The 24,456-nt window shown below is 36.4% G+C and overlaps 1 pseudogene; it reads left to right on the top strand.

Moving 5' to 3' along the window:
- The first annotated feature begins 15,669 nt into the window (after window positions 1-15,669).
- On the top strand, window positions 15,670-16,940 carry LOC149143719 (protein NODULATION SIGNALING PATHWAY 1-like; annotated as a pseudogene).
- The last annotated feature ends 7,516 nt before the right edge of the window (window positions 16,941-24,456 follow it).

Here is a 24,456-nt window from a genome sequence, read left to right as displayed (position 1 = left end):
TAATATTACCCAAGAAAGATTGAATGTCCCTTTTTGACCTTGGGATGGACAATGTCTGAATTGCTTGAACTCTTCTTGGATCGATCTTCACACCTTCAGCAGAAACAACATGTCCCAGAAGTTTGCCTTCTTCTAGAGAAAATTGTGACTTCTTTGGGTTCACAGAAATTCCAAACCGTTTGCATTTTAGAAACACCTTCTTCAAATGCGACAAATGGTCCTTGTGACTGCTGGAAAATACTATTATGTCATCAAGGTCAATAAGGACAAACTTGTCCTTCTCTCCCACAAAGGCTATGTCCATGGCCCTCTGAAAAGTATCCCCAGCATTCACCAATCCAAAAGGCATTTTGGAGTACATGAAAATTCCCCAAGGAATAGTGAAGGTGGTCTTTTTTTGATCTTCTGGATGTACAAAAATCTAATTGTAACCTGAAAATCCATCTAAGAAAGACATGACTCTAGCCCTAAAACTTTTTTCAGCAAGTGTTCCATCTTAGGCAGGGGGTAGTTGTCTTTTTTAGAGCATTTATTCATATTCCTGAAGTCAACAGAAAGCCTGATTTCTCCATTCTTCTTTCTTACTACCACAAGGTTAGCTATCCACTTTGAATACCTTAGGTGAACTATGATCTTGGCATCCAACAACTTCTTGATTTCCTTTTCAATCAAAGGCAATAAGAGAGGGCCGATAGGTCTTAATTTCTTCTTAAAAGGGAAGGTGTTCTTCTCTAGTGGAATATTATGCTGAATGATGTTGGTGTCATAGATCCTAAGATCATTGTACTCCCAAGCAAAAATATTAGCAAATCGTTTCATCAGGGTGCAATACTCTGAACTTTGGTAGAAGACAAGTGAGTGGACAAATTTATGTACTTTGGATGGGCTGGACTCCCTACATTATGTCTATGAACTGCAAACTCATTTTCTTTTTTGGCAAGCTTATAAGGTACATCATTATGATCAAACAACTTCTCTAGGGGCACCAATCCTTTGGGTATATGGTTACTAGGCAGCTGAACAATGCTATCCTGAGCAATCTCATCCTTTAGCTTGGACTGGTTGCATTCTTCAATGGTTTCGTTTTCTTGGTCACTGTGCATTTTAGAAAATTCATCAATGACTTGTAAAAACCTATTAATTTCATCATCATCTTCAAAAACTTTCCAGTATTTGACATTGTCAGGCAGAGATGGTCTATATTTCACCTGAACTTCATAAGTCAATTTAGGAGGCAAAGGAGGAATATATGCGCTAGCAGACACAGCAAGGGAATCAGCAAGCTGGTTCTTCATTCTAAGGATGTAAGAAATGTTGAAACTATTAAAAGAACCCTTGAGCTTCCATACCTCATCTTTGTATTATTTCAGCCTTGGATGCTTTGCTTGGAAAGTTTTGTTCACCTGCTGAATGATAAGGTCTGCATCTCCAAACACCTTCAGACCTTTGATGCCCATTTATTTAGCAGTGTTTAAGCCGAATATCAAGGCTTAGTACTCTGCTATGTTATTTGTGACCTGAAAAGTTAACTTGAAAGATAAATGAATGCATTCTTGTGTGGGGGACACAAGGACTACACCTGCTCCTGCAGCTTCCTTAGAGCAAGCTCCATCAAAGAACATGTCCCAAATTTGTGAGCCTTCTTCCTCTGTGATCTGGAAAACCGGTTTCCTAAGCTGCATGGAGGCCAACTAGGATTCTTCAATATGAAGAATACAGGCTCCAAAACCAGTGTTGACAGCATATATGGGATGATTAGTGGGATTCCTTTCATCACTGATGATATAAGCCAACTGAGCTTCTCTGTATAATCTCCTACTCTCACCTCCAAAAAATGGGACAGTAGCATAGGACAGATCATTTTGCAATGTTCCACCTAATCTCTTGATCCAACCTCTGGAAAGAAACATGCCAAACTTGGGGGGTATATTTGCTACCACAATATCCATCATCATGCTCTTCATGGGCAACTGAGACAAGGTGATGGCTAGGTCTTTGATTAATCCCAAACATTTCACTTTTCTAGAGTCAAAAGAAAACAGGTCATGATAAGACTTCGTAATGTCAAGACCCAACTCATCCATGACAGCCTTGGGCATTAGATTATGGCTGAATCCTATCTCCAGAAGGAAATTGTGAAGGATTTTGTCATGAATAGTCAAAGAGACATAGAATGATGGGGATTTTTCATCACAATTTTCAATCATTAGGCTGAGAACAACAATTGGTTTGTCGTCTTGCATATTTACATAGTCAGTGGAGGCTTGGATGGCTTTAGGCTCAAGGGCCTCAAGGATAGATCTCTTGAAGGACTCATTCTTCACTAGTTCAATCAGAGGTATAGGTATGCTTAGCTTCTGAATTTCTGATTCAAAACCGAAAGGATAAGGAGACTTGTCAAGGTGTCTTACCTCGTGAGCTGGAGCTTTGAGGATGATGGGATCAACTGCCAGTTGTTTCTACTTATTATCTTGTTGTATTGCAGGGATAGAAACTCTCTAAATAGGAGTTTCCTTGGCATTATTCATCTTTGACCTCAGATCACATCTGTGTTGATCATTAGTTTTTAGAACAGCTCCACCATCCCACTCTTGGCTGATCTGGTCATTGAATAATGACTTTTCATAGGCAGCTGAGGTCAAAAAGGAGGCACTACCTTTGTCTTCCAGAAAATGGATCTCATCATCTTCTTCAAACTACTCTTCTTCCATGACTACATTCTAGAAAGGGGTCTTCACCCTTTGGTCTTCATTGGCATCTTTGCTTCTTTGCAGAATATGCAACTGCTCATTAGCTCTTCTATATGGATTTGGATTTCTAGGAGAAAAAGTATTAGGAACTCTTCCTTTCCCAGGGTGCTACTCGACCTTTAATTTGGAGATTTCAGAGGCTAATGACTCTATCATCTTGGTCATTTTATCTATCTTGGGATCTGAAGATGATGAAGGTTCACCCCTCTGTCTCCTTCTATCAACATTCCCCTTAAGCTTCTTTACAACCATGATGTTTGATTCTACTTCCAAGGCTGCATCCTGCATATCATCCAAGGTAGCACATCGTCTCTCACTCAATAGTAGACAAAAGTCTGAATCAATGGCACTGGCATAGGTGAGTTTAGCAGAGGTGGTGGTGGGTTTTACTTAAGTTGGTATCTTGTTGTACACGTGGTTAAACCTCTAATTAAAATCAGACAACAACTCACCATTTTCCCTCTTTAAGTTCCCAAACTCGGTGTGGTAGTAGAGTAGATCCTTCTTATCCCCCCAGTGCTTTAGGAATGCATCATTTAAAGCCTCAATATCTGTTATAGACCTTAGGGTCAGTTCTCTGAACCATTTTCTAGCCTCTCCATCTAGACTTTGGACAAAGACTCTCATCCATACATCATCTTCGCTAATGTCTAGGTTATCAGCATAGCTATAGAATGATTCAAGATGTTCCTTAGTTGTAACACCTTCAGTCCCAGTGAACTTAGGCATATACTTCTAATATTCTCCAGTAGGAATGGCATTCAAATGAGTGGGCAGTACTAGAGGTCCATACCTAGCAGCTATGATTATTTCCATTTTGGTAGGTGTTTCCATCACTGTGGTGGCTATAAGGGTACTAGAAGTCTCAATGACAGAGGGTTGAGGAGTGACTAATAGGACTAAAGGAGTATGATGGATGGGAGGAGAGGCTTCCTTTGGGCTTACAATGAAAGGAGAACCTAAAGAATAAGGTGCTCTATGAATCTCTGATATTTTTTCTTCACTACTAGTATTAGATTCTATACTCTCAACATGTATTTGTTCTATTACAGGATTTTCTTGGAGAGATATAGAATATTGTTTAGAACTACCTAAACCTGATGCTTGTTTCTGCAATGCCTTTCTTTCTTTGATGATTTTTTCAGGGTCAGGTACTGGGTCAGCTCGTGGCTTTTGAGGGTTTCTCTGAGTATGCCTCATAAACTGAGCGAGAACTATGGAGTGGAGTCACCAAGAGGTTCGTCCTCCAGTAGAGTCGGCAGATAGATAATTACAACCCAAAGACTTTGTCTATCATCAAATATGGATCTGTGTCATCCCCCAGGGAAGCTCAGCTTTAGTCTCCTCTCCCCGACAATAGCGCCAATTATGCTAGCTCTCCAGGAAACTCCCCTAGGTTGTAGCTCGGAGATGCCTGGCAACATATAAATCTTCAATATCATTCTTTGAACTATTGGAATGGATTGGGGTTTGGATCAATTTAGATGATTGTTCATCTTTGTTTTCACTCAAGACATGCATGAACACCCTCAGCTCGACAAGGATTTCGACCACTAATGCTCAATAGTTTATAGATTTAATGAATAGATGGAGAATCCTGACTGTACCAGCAAATACATACATAAACACATATGAATGGCTAGCTACAGAAAGTAAATGAAGCTTGCAAATCTAATTTATCAACGCAGAGATAAGATGACAGTTATCTGGTATTAGATACAGAAGAAAACATGAATAACCTATTCAAGTGAAAGCTTAGAATAGAGGAGAAGATGGGAATTGAACATGTAACAACAAAAGACGCTTGTATTACTGGAATGAAGATGAGAGGCTGGAAGGAACAGATTATCCACAGTCTCCAAAAGTTGAACCTCTATTACTCTGAACTTTCAGCCATTTATAGGCTTTTTACAATACTCTTGAACTCTCTGAGGCTCGAGATGTCTTAATCTATCCCCTCTGTCTTCTAACTACTTGATGCCATAACTGGACAAACATGAGCTCAGAGATCTCTGTTTATAACAAACACGGTAATCAAATTTTGGTCATTTCACCGCGCTGTCAGGTGGTTTGCTCATGCCAGCGATGTTCCATGATCATTTCTATTGGTTCGGCTACATCGTGAAATTGTTTTTTTCCCCTTTCAGCCATGCATTTTGTTATTTCAATTCAACTGCCCGACTGTCAAAAACACTGACAAAGCCAACAAATTTCCTCCTTGGGTGACTAGTGGGAAGTGGGGTACAGGGGTTGTTGGATGGTGTGGATCGAAGATCGGGATGTTGGTCAGGTAGCGAAGGATGAACTATGGTGATCGTGAATGAGGGTCATTGGATCGGGAGAAATGGGTAGAGGAGATCAATCGCCAGAGGCTTGAAGTCGTGGCAAGAGCGGAATAAGTCCAAGTCGTCAGATCTTAGATGGGTAGATCGAACGACTATTGGGCAGAGGAGGTGCTCAAAGGATAACACCCGAGAGCAATTTAATCAAGTGGAATATGGTTTATATCGGACAGTCATCGGGCGGTAAGTGGTAAAGGTCGGAGCCCGCCCGATTCCATTCATCAGGCGCCACGTAGCAGCGAAGCAGAGAGAGGAAACTACTTTATCGGGCAAGTATCCCTCTCTCTTGTTTCCTGAGTGATATGCGCGATAGGCGTTAGATTTGGCTTAAATGATCTAACGGTGGTGATTGGTCAGAGCGGGTGAGCATAAATCGTTAGTCGGATGAAGTGTCGACTGTCAGATCAATGGAAAGATCGACGGCAGGATCGAAGAATGGAGAGCACAACAGAAAGGAGATGAACCGAGAGTGGACCCACCAATATTTATGAGCACGGGTGTATAATTTTTTAAGTCTGGCTTATGGCCAAAGTGGATCAAGAGGAGACATGGACCATCAGAGCTAAAACAGGGGACATTTATGTTAAAATAGCAGTAGTGCACCTCAGGGATAACAGTATGAATGAACCCATGTACCCATTCTTGTTTTGGAATCTCGTTCCATGTTGTAGTACGTAATCGTATATGCTCCTTGGGACTGGTTTCGCCACCATATTTCAACTCCATCTCTGTTTTTATCTAGCCGAATCTTATCCACATCAATCTTCGACATTCCTACAAATCTTCTATATTCTTCTTATGTGTACCCCACCATCTAGCAGGAGTAGCTTTTAGGGCTATATCCAAAGCTAAAAATCTTTGAATTTTTGGAACCTGTTCCTCATAATTATCAAGAAAAAATTTCATATTACCCAAGCCATCATAAGAAGGTAGGTTACATACCTCAGTTGTCATGTAGTGAACTAACTTCGTAACTATTGCACAACGCTTTGTAGATACTTCATGTAGCCTATTCTGCCAATTTTCCAATTCATCTTCTAAGTCTAATGCACAAGAACTATCATGTTCCCAAGTTAGATTTCCCTCTGCGGTGGGGCTAAAAAAATATTGTTCCCTTTTTGTCAATTGATAAATATTATTTATATCAGCTACACAATATTCTTCTCTAATTGGCTTTGTATACCTCGTTCTTTCTGATGGATCCAAGGGAATAATTACCCTCATATTATTCACTTCGAATATTATCATTTGTCTCTGCTTTATTTTAATTATAGCCATGTTATCAAATTCCCAATCAGGTCCAAGAAATGCAGGATAGGGGTTACTCTCATCCACAATTTCTATTACTTCAAAGTTAGCCATAGTGCGAACTCCTTCAATGTCTACTATTACACCTAATGGTCTTCCTAAGGGAAATATCTTCTGTTGATTTACCATCCTTAGTTGAATAGATGACACTGAAGCTTCGGCTTACCCATTAACTCCCATGTCTTCATTGTCACAACATTAACCTCACATCCCATATCTAAAATAACGTGATCTATCTCATAGTCTCCTATCTGTGCACTAAGCCTCATTTCTCTTCCTATTCTCTTCTGTTGATGCAAATTATTAACTATGTGCAACTCACTTCGCAGTATTTCTTTAGATGCACATGAATCTATCAATTCCTGAAGTCCTTCTACAACCTTTTGATTTCTTGGGTTGCTGAAAAGACTTTAAATTACCTTCTTGGGTTGCCGACTCCTGATCTTGTGTCAAAGCTTGTTTCTGTGTCAAAGTTGATGCTATGTCGTAGTTACTTTTATATTTTGATTATGCACTAGATTTAGAAGCTCTAGCATCCATAAAGATTTGCTTGGCTTCCATAAACAACTCTTTTTCCTTATGAATATTAAAGACAAGAGATTTTTTAGCAGTGTTTCTAACCCATGTAGTTTCATATTCTGTCTTTTCATTTTCTTTGTCATCACCAGTTGCAACTCCACTTCTAGTAACAATATTGATTCAGGGATCGTCGATTCTTCTTTCAGCAGTCATCATCTGGATATTCTGTGTCGATTGTTGGTTTCTCTTTTCTTACATTTTTTCCACAAGTATCAGACATTCTTCAATTACATGATCAAAGGCTTTACAATACTTACATGTCATTGTGGGATTCTAACAATCTCTCGCAAAGCACTCTGGTTGGCCACAGTTATAGCAAATAATATTTCCACATCCTCGACCAGCTCTGCCACCTCAACCTCTTCCTTGACAATCACCTCAACTATTGCGTTGTCCACTATCCTCATGTCCATGTTCTCCTTCTTGCATTCTATAACACTACTACAAAATGGCTAATTAGTTACTAAAAAATGACTAAAAATTGCATATAAACGACCATTTTTTAGTCGGAGACCAGTAGTAGCTAATTTATAGTTTCTTATAACGCGACCAACTTTTAGTCATTTTTGGCTTAGTCATTAATTGGTTGTTTCAATTTCATCCTCTAGTAGTATATTTAGTCTTAAATTTGGCCATTAATTTAGTCATTGATTTAGTCATTAATTGCCACAATTAATGACCAAATATACAACAAAATATATTACTATATGATCCCTCGAGAAAACCAATTAATGACCAAATAAATATGCCTAAAATGTTGGTCGTGTTATAAGATACAGTAAATAGCTATTAATAGTCATATATGTGCAAATTTTAGTCATCATTTGAAACCAATTAATGACCAAAGAAATATGACTAAATTTTGGTCGTGTTATAAGATACTATAAATTAGCTACTAATAGTCATACATATGCAAATTTAGTTGTCATTTGTAATCACAAATTTATCATCTATAGTAGTCGTTTATTTGTTTTGGTATTTTCATATTCATTATATAAACGATTAATTTAGTAATTTATATTCATTTCATTTACTTTCATTAATAATCATTATAAACAATTAATTTAGTCATTGTATATTCATTTTATTTGTGTTCGTCATTCATCAATATAAATTGCTAATAATTTTATGTATTCATTATTAAACAATATAAATTAATTAATATGATTTTGCAAATAAATTTAAAAAAATGGCATACAATGTGCATGTTCATCTAATATGAAAACACAAAGTTACATATGTTAATTACAATACTAAATAATATCAATTACAATTATAAATAATTTCAACCACATAAATTATGTTCTATGAAATGTCACAATATGAGTTTTCAGCTTAATATTGGTTGGACTACAATTTACACATGAAATATTGTTTCATCACTTGAAAACATTATCATTGCATTTTCAAGGCATTACAAGTGAATTCAACAACTCTAAATACTTGACCCTAAGTCTGTATGTGTGTTTCTCATGTGGAATATTAGCCTTAAAAGTATCACTATACTAGTTCTCTTCTCTCTCTTTTTATGCATTTGTCACCCCAATGTTATTGTTCTCCTCTTTCTTCAATTCATGATTCTTACCATCAATACTGGGTTCCTTTTCTAAAAAGTAAATAATATACAATGTTGAGTATAAGACATGAAAGACGATGAAAATTGGAATATAAATTGAAGTGGACTATAAAGAATTTATACGACATATACCTCAACATCAACAATATCAATGCCATTTTCCCCTAGAAAAGCAAGAAACTCAAACAAGTTTTCTTCAGTTGAGTGATAGTGGTTGCTATGTGGCCAGATGAACTGTACTAAAAAAGAAAATAAAGCATCACCATAAAAAAGAACACCTTAGGAACTTATTATTCAACCTTCAGGAAAGGCTTAGGCACAATCATGCCAACTGAGTTATATGCTAAAACGCTCAGATTGTAGATAACCTGTGAAAACAAATGGAAATAAAAAGACAACATACAATAAATAATAAATATAAAATAATTGATGAGACAAATATAAAACCATTTTATTGATTTAAAAAATAATATAAAAAATAAAAAGAAATTAAAGCATATTAAAATAACATAAAAAAAGGTAAGGCAAAATTTTGAAACACATGCACATGCATGATGTCGTTGAAGTCAAAAGAGCATGTGGTATATTTAAAGCTTTGAAGGTGGATATATGATTCATTATAGAAAATCATTGACTCATGAGGTAGGTGTGGTGCATTTGGGTTAGAGGAAAGTTGCATTGGTCGAAAAATTAACTTAGACTAGTTGATCTGCCATGATGATTTAAGGTTGTAGCCAAGTCAATCTCTCAATGAACCATGAATGAAAACTAAGCTCATGATAATTTTCATGAGTTAATCATATAACCTCATGGAGTTGGTGTGCAGGTGAACATTTTTCAATTTCTTTTATGATATAAATACGGTGAGAGTGGAAGGGAAGAATCAACTTTCAAGCGATCCATCTTCATATTCATCTCTAATTGGCCATTTTTTTTGGCTCAAATTCATAAATGGAGATCAATAAAAAAAATATCAATAGGCCAAACGTAGACTCTGATCATGGTAGAAGGTGAGGAATGCAATGGGGGATATGGGTCTCTACTGGATTGGTTGGACATTAGTGATGAGAGATCATCAGTGGGGACTACTCCATCACAGACCAAGAGCATGAGGACTTCTAGGAAGTTTCACTGCCTACCATGGACATCCATCCTAATACCTAGTTTATTATGGAAACATCTTTCAACAACAATGATTCGGTTACCCTAGCTTCCTAAAAGGGTGATGTAGAGAGATTTTGGGTAGAACCTCGTATGGTATGTTTTTGTATGGATATGACTACTGAATTTTTTTCAATTATGTATTTATGGTAGTATATGAAATGTGTATACCCTGTTGAATATTTGTTTTGTTGGCAGGTTTTTGGTGTATCAAATTGAATTATTTTAATTTTGAGTTTATGTTACGCTATTCTTTATGTGTATTTTTTTTTTTTTTTTGAAAATTACGTTAGATGCATAGCAACTGTGCCATTGAATTTCACATGCATGTAGTTCTTTGAAGCAATAGGTAATATATTCAAAGTGAATCTATTAGTCCCATGAATGCTAGAACGGTTGTTAGGATACTATGAATCAACCCACGAAGTTGTAACACAAATAATGGACTCTAAAATCATAGGTTAACATGCCACATGAGAAGGGTAACTATTTCACCAAAATTTCCAAGGGAGCATGCATTAGGTCTTTTCCCATTGAAATTTGTGAGTGATTCCCATTTTGTTGAAATTTCCCAAGACTTTTACCTACCCTTATGCATCTATAAGTCATGAGGGGTGTGTATTTGATTTTTTCCTTTGAAATTCATGAGGGAAGCCCCTTTTGCTGAAATTGCCTAGGACTTGCACCCATCGTTGTCCTTTTGTAAGTCATGAGGGGTGTTTATCTGTTTTTTTCCTTTGAAATTCATAAGGGAAGTCCATTTTTGCTAAAATTTCCTGGGACTTGCACCCATTCTTGTCCCTCTGAAAGTCATCATGAAGGGTATGTATTTTTCCAAAATCACCTGGGAATTGTACGTTGGCTCTTTTATTTGAGGTTCACGTCATATGTTCAGGGCATAATTTCTCATCACTGTAATAATACCTACGCAAACATCCAATTATAATGATATTTTACTTGCTACTATTAAACCAAATATCTACATATATTGGGAGGCTCCCATACTTTCTGAAATGCTTATTCCATTCCTTCGAGGTTCAATTTTGACTCTTTAATGCCACCTCATCCACCACGTGTTGTCTCAACTTCTAGATTACAATCCAGTTAACATCATCTTTTCCTATAATCACGCATTTCGAACTTTAATAGAGGAGGGAGGGGGATGCCCCAATTCATGAAAAAATTTCACTGGAAATTCAAGTTTTAATAGTCAAGAGCTTTGTTGGGTCCAACTAAATTCATCTAAAGTTAATGTCATTTTAGTGGGGATATATTTACTCACATCGATCTTCATGCAAATTCTAGCACATGGTACGATGACCTTTCCTTAAATAGGACCATTAGATAAGACAAACTCTCTAAACTGTTTAGGAAATTTCTTTTAATATTTTTCATATGAGAGGCTCATGCTATAGAATAGGCTCTAAATCAAACAATTATAACATTTTAGGTGGGAGATATTTACTCACATCCACCTCCATGCAAATTCTGGCACATGAGGCAATTGTCTTCTTGGAAGTGGATCACTAGAGAAGACACCAACTCTCTGAACTACTTATGAAATTTATTTTACTATTTTTCATTTTATGGAAGAGGATCTAAAGCAGACAATTATAACAATGGAGTAGATTTACCCTCTTGTTATTTATGTTATTTATGTTGATCTTCAGGGATTATTTTTTGATTCTGAGCAAACTAAAATAATTTGAAATGAGATATGTTGCTATTTTCCCTTCTAATTCCCCTCACTTTAAATCTATATGCTATGGATTATACTGTTCTAGGTAGACGATGGAGAAGAAAACACTACTGATATTTCTGCTACTGATTTTGTTGTTCAGTCCACAACTTTGACTAGATAGATTTTTGATGTACATTTTCTTATAAAACCAAAAAGGATTAATATGTTTCTTTGTTGAATGCAGAATGATGTGGAGGATTCTACAAGATAACCAAGAAGAGAAAAAGAGCTAGAGTCTCAAGCGAATCTATCGAAGGAAAACTCTAGAATGTCTTTGAAAATAATGCAGCCTCACCCCACACAGGAGAGAGTTTGGATCATGGCAACCACTGCCTGGCCCCAGAATCTAAGTTCTATGCATGGAGAAAAATCAAGCAATCAATTAGCTTTGGATGCCACATGAAACAACAACAACAACAATAATAATAGTGTCAGGCCAGGCAGTAACTCTCCAAGGGCAGTAAAAACTCAGAAAAACTGATTCGTCTATTATTCCATAGGTAACCCATTGTTATATACAATAGGGAGTGATTGTTCAGTTCATCTCCTGATGACTGTTCACCTTCCCTAATTTATTTATTTACATAAAATTCCCAATCATGAAGATTAGGTGTCAACATTCCCCCCCTTAATCTAAAGGGATGTTGGTGAGTCCAAGCATCATTATGAATCGTTCAAGCTTTTCCCTTCCAAGTGCTTTGGTGAAGATGTCTGCAACTTGCTCATTTGTGGAACAATGACGGAGATGGATTGTTTTGGCCTCAACATGATGTCGAATAAGATGATATTTAGTATTGATATGCTTTGTTCGATCATGGAACTTTGGATTCTTGGCCAACTTTATTGCAAAGGTGTTATCAATCATGAGTGGAGTTGATTGTACTTGTTTTACCTGCAAATCTTCAAGAATTTTCCTAAGCCACACAATTTCTTTCGTTGCTTCAGCTGCTGCCACGTATTCTGCTTCAGTTGTGGAATCTGCTGCAACTGATTGTTTGCGTGATCTCCAGGAGACAGCTCCTGATCCAAGACTCATAGCATATCCTGAAGTAGATACCCCAGTTTCTTTGTCTCCATCAAAGTCTGAATCAGAGTATCCAATCAAGCTGAAGTCGTCCACCTGTGTATACTTGATTCCAAGGTCTTGAGTTCCCTTCAAGTACCTTAGAACTCTTTTTGCAGCAGACCAATGTCCCTCACAAGGCTTTTGCATGAACCTGGAGAGGATTCCAACAGTAAATGAAATGTCTGGTCTGGTAGTAGTGAGGTAGATGAGACTTCCTACAAGCTATCTATACTTTGTTGCATCCTCAAATTCATTTCCTTCAATAGATGTGAGCTTTAAGTTTTGTTCCATTGGAGTAGAAAGAGGATTGCACTCTGTCATGCCAAATCTGTTTAAAAAATCTCCAATGTATTTCTTTTGAGAAAGAAATATGGGTTTTGGATGTTGGGTTACTTCAATGCCAAGATAGTAATGAACATAGCCCAAATCAGTCATTTCAAAACTTTTCCCTAATTCCTTCTTTATGGATGCAATGTAGCTTTCATTGTTCCTTGTCATTAAAAGATAATCTACATATACCAGAAGATACACAACTATTTTGCCAACTTTCTTGACAAATAAAGTTGCATCATCAAGATCAAAATGATTGAAGTTGAGTTTCAGAAGATGCTCAGTTAGTTTTTCATACCAGGCTCGTGGTGCTTGTTTGAGGCCATACAAGGACTTCACAAGTTTGCATACTTTATGTTCATGTCCTTTCACAGCAAATCCTTCAGGCTGGGACATAAAAACATTCTCTTTTAGATCTCCATTCAAGAATGCAGTTTTTACATCCATTTGATGGAATTTCCAACCGTTCTGAGCAGCTAGTGCAAAGAGTGTCCGGATGGTGGCCCATTTTGCTGTGGGGGCAAAAGTTTCGTCATAATCGACCCCTTCCTTCTGTGAAAAGCCTTTTTCCACAAGCCTAGCTTTGTGCTTGTCAAGTGAGCCATCAGCTTTGAATTTGTTCTTATAGACCCACTTGCAGCCAATTGGTTTGGTTCCAAATGGAGGATCAACCAGCTTCCAAGTGCCATTCTTTATGAGGGCATCATACTCCTTTTGCATCGCTTCTTTCCATTCATCATGAGAAGCAGCTTCTTTGAAGGAAGTTGGTTCAAAATCTGTAGACAAGTTCAATTCACAATCATAAGTAACATCCATATCAACAGGTGAATTAGAGTCATCTACATCACCTCCATCTTGTCGGTTTGTATTTCTGGTTCCTGTTTTTCCAATTTCATCAGGATGAACACTTTCAAGTGTCTTTGTCAGCCACTTTGGGGGACCTTTCTGAGATGGTCCAGGCTGCTCTGTTGATTGAGTTGGGACTGAATCAAGATTGAGTCTCCAATTTCTATCAATTACATCACTTAAAGCATCATCCGTTGTTGGAGTTTCATGCAGGGGAGATTGTTCTTCAGAAGAAGATTCCACATGTTTATCTAGTATAGGAATCCCCCCTTCAAGATGTGGAATCTGATTATCAAATTCTTGAAATGATTTTGTTTTTGCGAATCTATCCAAGCGATCAAGTTGCCGCTCAACAACATTGTCAGATTTGGATGATTCCAGAAAAATGACATCTCTAGATACAACAAACTTTTTATTTACTTCATCGTAGAGGCGGTATGCTTTAGAGGTGTTTGAATACCCCAGGAAGATACACTTACAACTTCTAACACCAAGTTTGTTTCTATGTACCTTTGGTATCAAAGCATAACAGGTGGAACCAAAGATCCTGAGATGTTTTACTGAAGGAACATGTCCATACCACAATTCATAAGGAGTCTTGTTTCTTATAGCATTAGATGGACATCTATTCTTAATATATGCAGCACATAGAACAACATCAGCCCAAAAAATTATCTTTACATTTTTGAAGAAAAGCATGGATCGTACCATATTCAAAATTGTTCTATTCATTCTTTCTGCTACACCATTCTGTTGGGGATTATAAGGTACAGTTGTTTATGTTTGATCCCATGTTGGCGAAGATAGTTTTCAAATTCATTTGATGTATATTCTTTTCCATTATCAGTGCGAATAGACCCAATATGAGATTGTGCATCATTTTCAATCCATTTATGAAAATTCTTGAATGTTTGAAAAGCATCAGATTTGTTCTTCAATAAATAAACCCAACACATTCTGGTGTAATCATCAATAAATGTCATGATATATTTATTTCCATTTGCAGAAGGAACATGCATTGGACCACATAAATCAGAATGAATGAGTTCAAGCTTCCTATGTGCTCTTGAATGTGAATCATGAAAAGATTGTTTGCTATGCTTTCCTAGAATGCAAGCATCACATTGCTTATGTTTCCTAGGAATTGTAGGCAAACCAGCAACACCATTTTTCTTCAATAAGCGGAGACTGTCATAGTTTAAATGTCCAAATCTAGCATGCCATAATAAACTTGATGGAAGTGTACCTTCTTCATGATGAGAAATATATGAGAAATGTTGTGCATGAGCAGAGGTTCCTTCCAGTTTGAGAAGTCTTTCTTCTTTTATTCTCCTCATGACAAGTGAGTGGTCAGATGCTTTTCTTACCTCAAGCTTGCCATCAAACATATGAATGGAGTGACCTTGCTGGCGGATGTGGACCAAGGATAGCAAGTTTCTCTTGAGTTGTGGGAGATATAGAACATGATCCAGAAGAAAGTCTGGAAGACCAGGCAATTTAAGCCTGATTGTGCCAAGCCCTGATGGCTTGATTTTTGACTGATCTGCAAAGTATACTGCTCCATCAACATTGTCAGTGAAATCTTCAAAAAAATCTTTCCTATGAGTCATATGACAGGTTGCTCCTGAATCAAGCAACCAATCATTTTTTGAAGAAGCAAGTGAAGCATTAAACAAATCTTCATTTACTCCAATGTTACATTGTGCCTCAATATAGTGAGCGGATTCAGGTGCTTTACCTTTGTCTGTATCATCAGTTTTACCTTTCTGCTGGTTTCTTTTCTGTTCAATTTTGTCCCACGGTAGCTTGCATGTAGAAGCATCATGTGATCCATTTCGTTTGCAGCGAATGCAATGCAGATCTGCCTTTTCTCCTTGAGAATGTCTGCCCCCCCTGCCTCTGAAATATCTTCCTCTTCCTCTTCGTCCACCTCTTCCTCTTGTAGAGTCTTGAGCATGATGCTTTTCTTTATGAGCAAGGCAAACAGTCCCTTCAGAATATTCAGGGACTGTCTTCCTTCAGGTGGATGCCAGACTAGCCCACCTAAACTTCCCAAGGAATCTAGATGGGTTGAGAAACTACTAAACCCTTGTGCAGTAGCTATAGAGAACAATAACATTGTTCGCATTCAACATCTCATATGGGTCCTCCATGATCTTGCATCAATATCATGTGATGAAAACCATAGGCTTGCAACACATGCGTTAAGAGCATTCATTACCAATATTATGCATCCTGACACATCTCTTCCTTGCTTGGAATTCCTCTCTTGAGATTCAAAGTTTTTTCACAGGGCTTTCATCAAGTTTCATGAGGCAAGTCCATGGTATCAATCATTGTACACCATAGCCAATAAATATTTTCTCGAAGCCTCTGAAGGCCAGACCAATAACACTCTTCATGTAATAGACATTGGTGTTTTTCAGGGAATACCATGGACCACATTCATGGAGCCATTGACTAGAATACCAACTAGCCTCCTAGTCTCCAAAGGCTAACTATCATAGCAAACAGTCTCAGGGCACCCTTTTTAGCTGGAACTCCTTCCAATGACTTCCCTAACCATTTGAAGACGTATGCAAAGACTTTGAACCTTGAAATTGAAGTCAATGTCATTGCACAACCCCTAGATTCCCTTACCAGGGAAATCGCTAGGGGTCAAATAGGACAAGGCATTAGCTATATGTGCACAATTTCATCTTCATCAACTCTTAGGGGAGGGCTTGGAAAAAAATGAAGGCGAAGACAATTAGTTAACATTAGTCCCCCCCCCCATGGTAAGTTCATCAAATTCATAAAGGACCTAAATCCCCAAGTGTTTTTCATGAGCGATAATGATATTAACCACTCCTGATTTCATATAAATATTTAAGAACTCTGTAGATCATCTATGAAGATTATTGGATTCCACTAGCGTATGTTTCAAGGGGAGAAAGTTTGAGGAGAGGCACATGGTTGAAGGTGAGTCTGGCATGGGGTTAGTTAATAATGTAGGATATGATAGTGCTTCTCGTGTGGAGAGAAAAGAGAGCCATTTGAAGTGGGTTAGTAGAGTTAGGGAAGGGGGATTTTTGTGTCATATCCCTAGTGACAAAGAAATTCGTTGTGCAAGAGCCATTCTTCATAAACATGATTCAAATTGGAGATGCGTTTAGAGGATGGGTGTATTTCTCTATGGTTGAAGATTCATCCTGTCACCTTTTGCTCTTTGTGGAAGCCATCTTTGAACGAGTCTACATGAGGAGACTCCTTGTTTCACTCATATTCTAAAAATATTATACATTTCTTTTGTCATTAACTTCTATATTGTTGTTTCATATGTATCATACATAGAAATGTGCATTATATTTAGTCCCTTGAATTTGCACTTTGGCTCAAATTCAATGCTTATATTTAATTGAAAAAAAAAAGGATACAAATAATAAAGAAAAAATGAAAATTGCATCCATTTATCATTTAATGCTCAATTAAATTTATTTTGTTGTAGTTTCACACAAGAACCTTAACATCATTGCCAATTGTTTTAACTTCACCGTATATATACAAGTCATAGTCTACCTATTATATGTTGTGGAGCTTTTCTGGGCATATTTTCTATTAGAATTTACACATAATCTAACAAGGATTTATTACAATTATATGTGAATGAATTGATCTCATTCAAACTAGATAATTCAGTTTTGGCCAACATACTTGAAGAGAAAATTATAACTTTTTAATATAGTATACAAAAACAGGGGTTCTATGCTTTCCCACTACTAGTACACATGCTCCGGGGTGAAAAATAATAGGAATAAAGGAAAATTATGAAACATACTTCTCCGTAAATATTTCTTTGGGAAGCAGGATACCGAAAAATAAAGTATTATTGCTTGACTTTGTACTTAGATAAGAAGTAGGTTCCACTTGCAGCATCCACTGCAAATGCTCCAAAAGTGGAAAAAAAAGATATAGAAGAAGATGTGAATTTGTGGGCAGTTCCAAAGTCCATGTTTTATTTACTTTATCATAAAATTATGCCCTTCCTTCTAACTCATACTTCTTCACACGTTATTTCTACAAGTTCAACACATTTCCCCATACAAATTAGAACTATACTTAGGAAGTTACTACTTGATTGAGAAAGTCAGGAACCCATACTAGTATTACTCAAAATCAAACCTAAATATGTTTTTACCTTTATTCTGTTGTATTGTGTAATCTGCATGAAAACTACTCTGTGGTAACAACCCCTTAACCCACTCTCTTTTCATCAATGCATGCAACCTTTGATGTTCAGTCACGACATCCAAACATTATTGAATAAGTGGATTGAAAGGTTTCTCTTTCGTAGGCTAAAGGCCCAGTAAAGATGGGGTTGTGGAGATACATTCAAGATAGAATTCAACACACAATAATTATAGATACAAGGAATACAATTTGAATAGAAAGTATTCAAATATGTTAAACATAAAACATGTTAAAAGGTGGAGCACTGCATTATTTCTTTGAAACCTCAACATTTCAAGCCTAAAAGTGACCCAACATCAAGGAATTGAACATTGAGCTTGCAAAGAACTCATTAGATATAGAAACATTTAGCTTTTAGAGTGACTTGTAATGCAATGTTCAACCTTTTAACAACATAAAATTTGCACCCAACACTTTTAAGTAATGTAACTTACTAGGAGGAGCATCTCATGTTTGTATGAGAGTAGCATGTAACTAATGAAGAAGTCCATCCTCATCAAGGGTAAATGTTGTCTATAACTCATTAGCAACATTATCAGATGAAGCAACAAAAGAGACTCCAAAATTTGGTACATTACTACCTAATTATGTTAAGTTGATAGAAATCCAAAGCTTTGTTGTCATTTTCATGAACCATCTTGGAAAGAACACAAATCAATATTCAAAATCAAATTTGATATGTAAAAAATTAAAATCACACATTTGGTAGTAAGTATATTTTGAGCAGTCTATTACCTAGATATGACTGGTTTCAATTTTAAGAACAAGATGATTAAAAAAAACTTTAGAGGACCATTGCTTTATTTGAATTCTCCATTGCAGAATATGAGGGTAAACACCCAAGTTTTTAAAAACTTCCATGAATTTCTCCAATGACATCAAAGGGGGGAGGTCACCATCTTCATCTAACCTATTTCTGTAAAGTGGTCACTTGAAAATATTCTTTTGGAATGTGAAGGATTTGGCTGCAAGTCAGTTATATAGCTTCCAACATTTCAAGATGGCCATATTTGAGGTACACTTTGTTCCTATTAATGTGGAGGGTTGTGTCTTACTTGAATAGCTCTCTGGGGAGCTTCTAATTACCCGGCCATAGATAAACCTCTGAAATCTAGACCCACATCACCTACACTAGCCCTGGGTATGATTGGTTCTTATTCAAGCCTAACAACAGGAATTATTGTTGCAGTAGTAGGAATATTTAGGTTGCTTCTGATGGTGTGCCATCTAGGAGCTGTAAGGAGGAGGTGGACATCATCCTAGTGTGAAGAAGATGGGAGGACATCTAAATATGATGGACATGAAAATATTTCCACTATCTTTCTTTTATAGGATCCTTGTCTTCCATCCATAGGATGATTGGCACATCCATTATTGTTCTCTATTGTCTAGCATACATCTAGCCATACTGCTACAAGCAAAGGTCAATTGTTCAGAATTTGATCGAACCAATTGAGTTGGGTGAGGACAGCAACTTATATCCATGAATGGTTTCCCTTCATTTGCAACTGCTATCTCATTGATGCTGAAATTATAATTATTACCATCAAAAGTAGTTCCATAGTTACATCTTGAAAGGAGATGTAGACGATCATCCATGACCTAGTTGTTGAGGACATCCATACACACGCTTTCATAATGAAGGACATGCGAGTCCACCACTTTCCTTTCAAACCTTAAAGTTGACTGCACATTTGAAACTGGGTTCCAGTCAATAACCATTTCATCTTCAGAAGTGCATCCCTAATCAACTAATATATTAGAATTTGTTACACTATGTGGCCCAACCATTGACAAAAGAACTACTGCCACTAGATTGACTTCCTATATTTCTGATAGATGCTCCTTACAGCCAGATAATCAGGTAAACTTGGAGCATCCATGAGATTAGGTCACTCACCAGGATAAATATGTGATTTAATATCCACATTATGTTGCTCAGACATATTTTCGAAATCAAAAATTTCTGATATAAGGTGCAAGGTGATCCTTTGAGCTTGTTGTTGGGTGATATAAATGCAATATTTACACCAACATTTAATTTGTCAATCCAGGTAAGTAAAATTAGAGGCATAGCACAATATATGCCAAAATACAACCTCAGGTATCTGTTAAATAAAAACCAAGCTCTTGCAAGAAATTCAAAAGGAGCATCATTCAGGAAAAATAAACAAAACTCTTCAAAGAAAAGTAAACACACTCTGGGAATCTATTTCTGGCTCCTCTTCTGGGTTGAGTTGACTCCTACAGTAAGTCTTCCTTAGTTGTCCAAGGGACAAAGGAATGTAGGCCCCATTCAAAATAAAGTGATTCAAGAAATAAAGAATGCAAAACCTCTTAAAAATTATTGCTATGTTGCAAGCATGAAACTAGAAATCACACGGCAACTCCATTCCAACTATTCTAAGGAAATAACCGAATGCTTTAAAAATAATCAAGATAATAATGCATTTCTTCTCTTAAAGACAATTCAGTACTTTAGTTGTAATAGAAATATACAATAAGAACCAATATATAATTCGTGTTGTTTACCCTGATCTTATTAAATAATTCCTTATAATATATGTGGAATTTAATTATAATGAAGAATTCTATGAGCGTTTTGTCAACAAGATTCACAATCTTTTCTTATGTTGATCAGGTCATCTGTTCGCAAAAGTGCAAGAATAAATGTTTTTTCTACAAAAGTGAAGGAATCTGTCTCATATAATATTCAAAGGCAATCATGAATACATGTTAAGTTAAGTTAACCAGAATTCTTTCTCAACAATTATTTCACCATTGCGTCCTAGAAATAGACTTTGTTATGCAACAATGAGATCAGGGTAAATATTTGTAATAATAAATAAGAGACGCAGCTAAAACATTCACCATTTACTTTAGTTCATCCTTAATGAAAATACATCCAAAACCATTGATAGTAAACTTAAATAACTAGAGTAGCAAAATAAAGCTTGTGGAATGAAATTGAAAATTAAATGATTGAAAAAGAAAAGGAGCTATGGAATGAAATTGTAAAATTATCTAAGATCACACTCACACCAAGCAAACTAAAATGCAGAAAAAGAAAGTTAAGAGCTTTAGGGCAACAGACTCGCTGGTGTGCCCAACCATCCAACTTGTTTCCCTTGCAGCAATTAAGTCACAATATTTAGAACACTACGAAGAACCAAAATTACTGAGAAGTGATTGCCAAATAAACTCATTTCGGAGTAGAAACCAGAATTCAAAATTTAATGCCAAAGAAATTCATTTCAAAAGTCTTGTTACAAATTCATAAAACAATTTTAAGCTGGTTCTAGTGGCCCCCTCGAGGGATCATCCCACTAGTGCGCAACTCCTCCCTTACTGCACAACAAGGTTGATTCCCTCCTCCTACAAATAAATGTGATTTACATAATACAATCTGCCATATACAAAAACCTCGCCTTCACACCTACATGACTCCTTCCTTTTATAATGCTCTTTCATGATAATTTTAGCTCTATTCCTTAGCAAACAACATGGGGATTGAATCCCAACTGATATTCATCAATATAATATTAGTACAACCATTTTCCTATTGAAGGAATGAAGATCTAGCACGAATTTTCCAAATCTGGTCGTTTTCTACAATTCTGGAAAAATCGGTTTTTTAACAAAATTCCTCCAAAGAACTCTGTGTATCTCCTTAACCATTATGAATTTCGAAATTTGGTTTGAAGGTAATATAGCTTGTTATATTTGAAACAATAAAGTCTCTCATAATTTTCTGGTTCAGATCCATTGCCTCAGAAATCGTGCCCAAAAATGACTGTTTGAAATTTGAGATGCTAAAATTATGGAAAAACAATCTATTTTTATAAAACTAACTCAAAGACTGTTATGTAACTTTTATACCATTACGAATTTTATAAATCAGTTTGAGGCTTTGTCAATTCTCTATACTAGGACCAAAACTCATGTTCCATAATTTCTCTATTCGCCTTAACTTTCACAAAAATCGAGGTGAAAGTTGGCATTCTAGAAACTGTTGCGAATTTGCGGTTGACACATTAATTATTTCCTAAACATAAATCCGTACAACCTGGGAAGTGTTCAAACACCATTTTGAACAAAAACCTCTTTCATATTTCCCTAGAGATGTGTCAATGTATGAAAGCCCCAAATTAGTGCAAGCATGTTGGTGGAGGCATGTTGGTGCAGGGAAAGCTGGTGCATGCACAATTGGTATAATAACTGCTACTATAGGAATGTTAGCATCTGCCACAAAAGAGCCTGACATTAATGAAATTTTCATATTAAATTAACAAAACAAGAAGAGTTCATAGATCAACAATTGTTAGCTCTAAATGCCTCTAAATAATAACTTAATAATGTGTAAAACAAATAATAATGATTATAGACACTCAGTACAGGCATAAAATTATTCAGGTAAATCATGAAAATTTGGACAAAATGGAGGCTCAACACTCCCCCATGCTGACCTTCTTGCATGTCCTCATGCAAGCCAAACCATAAGATTATAAAATCATGGAAGAATGCAGGGGGAATGTTTAAAGATCATAGTATGCTTCTCGATAAAAGTGTCAGTAAAAATATTTGCAAGGAAATATTAAGATATCATGGTATGTCATCATTTAAAGAATTCACTAAGTCTGCAACATCACTATTACATTGCCAACTAAAACCATGTTACAGCCCTTATGAAGATGTCAAGTGCAAAAATGGTAAAATTGTAATGTAACAGATCAGGTACAGGAAAGCAGTTCTTTGTACCAAACATTATGGAAAAAGTGTACTGCATCTTGATGATAGACATCACATACCTATTTTCTTGTTTCAAATGAATTTTCTGCTTGTCCTATATTTCAGAGCTCTTATTCCTGTCTACATTCTTATTAACAATCATGATAAAAAATCAAATCTTTGTTGAAAAGGTGCAATTTCAAGAAAATTACCATAAGATTCCTGCACCTAATACAACAATCTTGTACCTAGGTCACATAGTGCTTATTTAGAGGCAACCACAATCAATAGACATTGTTTTCCATCAACATCTGGTGAGTAATCATCGCTGAGTAATTCATCACTCTAAATACCATAAAAATTAAGTGAGTTATGATACCAGAAAAGGGAGATAAAAATACAACAAAATGACACTTTCCTGGACCAATCAAAAAATTGAACACTCTAAGTTTGTTGTCATGCAGATGCGAAAGTAAATTTCTCCTTAATCTAATACAAAGAATTACCTTCACTAAGGGTACCACATCATTAAATATTCCTAATTTTTGAAAGATAGAACCCAAAGCATCATGCTCAAATCATCTTAAAACCATTGTCCAAGAAATAAAATGATGAGTTTTAGGGAAAGATAAATATAACCGAGTAAATCTTAGTATGGAATTAACTTTAATACCACATATATGGCCCTGCTTCTCGCAGGCATCTATAGCCTTGACATGGATGTCTCTTAACCCAGCGAAATGTCTATGTCCCACTTACTAGATATAGATTCAGAATTATATTATTTAATTTTAAAAATTAGATGAAGGCCATTGTCCTGGCTTGGTAACCAGCTAATGGCAGTGCCACTCACAAGAAATAACACAGATGAACAAGTCGACTCATGATGAGACCTCTTGTATTCTAGCTTTTCAGCTGAAAGCCATTACTCTAGCTTAGTGACTAGTAGCAGTAATGCCACACATTAGGTCTCATAATCGTGGTAGGTCGACTCATCACAAGACCTCCTATCCTCCCCTAAATATTTTTTGTAGACTCTGATTATAATTAAATTCAAATGTTACTTAATAAGTGGGGAGGCAGATCTACTCCTTAAGAGTATGGGATAGTGTGAAAATTTTTTAATGACTAATCATTACTAGCTAGTTCCTCTACCCTAAAGACTTATTAAAAATATCCCAGATAATGACTGAAATATTCTAGCATTCTCATGAATAGCTTATTATGTTCTTTACAGGAGTGGTCCACGATAGGGGGCTCTCCAATAGTACCTTCTCGGGGAAACTGAAAATATATATCTCATATGAAAACTTCATTAGAGTGGTTAATCATGGTTACTTTTGAAAAATTGTGAGGTATTAGAGTGAATCATACTGAACAAGATTTGTCACAGATCTGTGTGTTAAAAACCGATGTGGATTAAAGCAGTTTTAGTGGCTATGCTTTGAATGTCAAAACTCCAATTGCATTGTTGTAACAACTTTATTCATGGAATTTATTTATTCTTCTACCCTACTCTACCCTAAGAAGTGGAAGACTCCCTTTTAAATATAGGAGGACTTCCAATGGACCAAGTGTGCAACAAGAGGATAACCATATTCATGTTCAAATTTAGAAAGCATATGCGAGAAAATACCAGAACATGAAGTACCAGCTGCATTACTTGATGTGATGTTACCAATTGTTGAATGATAAGGGAGGGATGAATACTGATAGTCATCTGAAACCAGGATTCTATGGGATCCATATACTCTTGGTTATTTGATTCGTGTAAAACATCTGGTGCATCAGGTAAATCC

The sequence above is a fragment of the Pinus tabuliformis genome, chromosome X (genome assembly GCF_031772625.1).
Source record: "Pinus tabuliformis cultivar Carrire ecotype Pingquan chromosome X, CPIR1, whole genome shotgun sequence".
Lineage (NCBI taxonomy): Eukaryota > Viridiplantae > Streptophyta > Pinopsida > Pinales > Pinaceae > Pinus > Pinus tabuliformis.
Note: the sequence above shows the minus strand (reverse complement) of the source record. Positions and strands in the feature narration are given on the sequence as shown.